The sequence below is a fragment of the Lissotriton helveticus genome, chromosome 1_1, assembly GCF_964261635.1.
Source record: "Lissotriton helveticus chromosome 1_1, aLisHel1.1, whole genome shotgun sequence".
NCBI lineage: Eukaryota > Metazoa > Chordata > Amphibia > Caudata > Salamandridae > Lissotriton > Lissotriton helveticus.
In genome coordinates, this window is record NC_136057.1 from 1,600,314,277 (window position 1) to 1,600,316,776 (window position 2,500).

The following is a 2,500-nucleotide window of genomic DNA, read 5'->3' on the forward strand; positions in this document are numbered from 1 at the left end:
GGTGGTGTACTCACCCTTTGCTTTAGATATAGTATACCTATATCTAACCCTAAAATGGACACACAGATCTCCTATCAGTCACTCCTATAGCAGGCCTTAACAATCCTGAAGGCAGAGTGCTTGGAATCGTGTGAGATGGTGCTCTAGCATGAGCTGAGCCTGTCTGCGGCTTTCGGGATCCATCCCTTAGCCGTTTCCATGATATCGCATACCATATACTCTTAAGTGCATTATAATCCTCGCGGTTATGTGCCAACTCTGGTATCGCTTTATCAAAACATGTCGAGTAAGGTGTCATACGAATTGGAATACTAACCCCTCGCCAATTCTGGCGACGGGGTTAGCATTCCACCCTTCTAGAGGGACACGACATGCCTGTAACCTATAACCCGGTTAAAAGTCAGACAGAGCCTTAGCATCCACAAAATGGATGCTGCCACCGAGACACAAGTCTGCCCTCCTGCTGCTGGGAGTCCTCCCAGAGCAGGAGATAAGGACAAAGGGTTTCCTGCCAGGGGCGGTGCCAGCACCGTCCCAGACAGGGTTTTGTGTATTGTAGGTAGGCAGGGCTTTAGAGGAAGGTGACTGCACGTGGCACCCCGGTGCTCACTGTGCATAGGCTGGCTGGAACCAGTTCCAGGGTCACTCCAGACCCTGTGCTGGGGAAAAGCCCGCCAAGGAAGTGGGTGTAACCACCCCCCTCCTAGTCCCACCCATAGGGCAGGACTTAGTCGCGTGCCAGCCCCTTTTTACAGGATAAAGGTAGAGACTGGCCCCCTTCCAAATCAGATCATCTTTGAATCCTGAAACTACTTTCTGCGAAAGGAACTCAAGACTTCTTCCTAAGATTTCTCCCTTGTGACTAAGGAGTAGTCACCCTGCATCCGCAGGCACCATCTAAGAACACTGCGGTCTGCTGCACGTCCTTCCTCCGGAATCCGACTGCCCAGCTCGACGAGACCCGGCTTCCCTGGCACCTCTGACCTCTACCCACCTCTACAGCACAGCTGAGAACCGTGGGTGCGACGAGACCTCGAGGGACCGGCCATCGCCAAGACTGCACGACTTCTGCACAGCAAGCCCACCGAGTAATTTCCTGGTGAGTGCTTTGGGGTCCGAGAAGCCCCCACCCTGAGCAGCTCCAGCACCGAAGAGCAGCCCCCCAGCATCTCCACGATCGGCGTGGGGCCCTTCTGCCTTCTGCTGCTCACCGCGTTGTTTGGCTACTAGCCCGTTGGCTTGTGGCCTTCCTGACGACGCCCAACGACATTCCTGCTGCTGGTCTGGTTGCTCCAGACTGGCCCTTGCTCCCTTCCAGAAGAGGAGCACCCCGGACCCTCCTGGTCCACTCAAGACGCCATTTTGAGTCCACCGCGTGGGCTTGAATTAGCCAAGGCTTGTTGCCCACTCCTGGGTAACTTCGACGCCGACGACTTCAACCTTCGTGGGACAGCTCGCACCTCCATCCTGGTCGCCGACAACGCCTCCTGGTCCGAGAGACTGCAGAGCCCAGCAGTGCCCACTCACCTGACTGCGGTGACTTCGCCCGGTGCCATCCTGGTGCCCACTTAATCACTGGCTAGTGATTCAAGAACTTGGTCCCCTCTGCTTTCAGGTTTCCTTCTCCCTTGATCCAGGCTTGGATCCATCGAACTTTCCTTCACTGGTCGCCTGCCAGCAACTTCTTCCTTCCAGGCTCCTGGTCCGGCAACGAGATCCCCGACGTCTTTTCAGACCTATGCAGCTGCAGCCCCTGGGCTAGGTAACTTCGGCACTCCGGTGTCCCAGCATAGCCTCACTATCCTAGGGTCAGGATCCACTGTCGTTTTCTTCCTACCAGGTCGGGTTCGCCCGTGAACACTAACTTTGCCTTTACTAGCCTCCATAGACTTTGTCCCGCATCCCGCGTGAGAGTGCACACTCTGCACCCGAGTTCCCTAGGCCTCCTGCTAGTAATCTAAAGGTTCAGTAGTCCAGTCCTAGCGATCCCAAAGCCTCTGAGAATCGTTACTTACCTGCTAGTAATTCGCATTCCACTTTTAGCGTATATGGTTTTTCGTGCCCCTCGGGCATTTGTGTAACGTGCTAACTTAAAAGTATTTTCGTAAGAGTTTTGTTGTGTGCCTAGCACCCTGTCCTCATAAAGAGTACAGGGTTGTTGTGATTCTAATAAATACACTGTTTATTTTCATAACACTTGTGTGGTGTCCTTTCACTGGGTGTTCAAGGGGTAATGTGATGGTGAAACAGCTGGCTTAACACGCCCTCTAGAGTCTTAGCCTTAGACTGCTCGTATCCATGCTACTAGGATAGCTGGTCTATAAGGTTGACTTACAACCAATCATCAATAAGGGTTGTTTGGACTGATATATAGTGATCACTGGAATAGTGAACACTGCACATCAGGCCAACTTCTCACAGGGAGGGACCACGCGAGTCTTTTCCAACCCCTCGGCCCGGCCTCACGGGACCGGGTCGAACCGGGTACCTGGCAACGAGG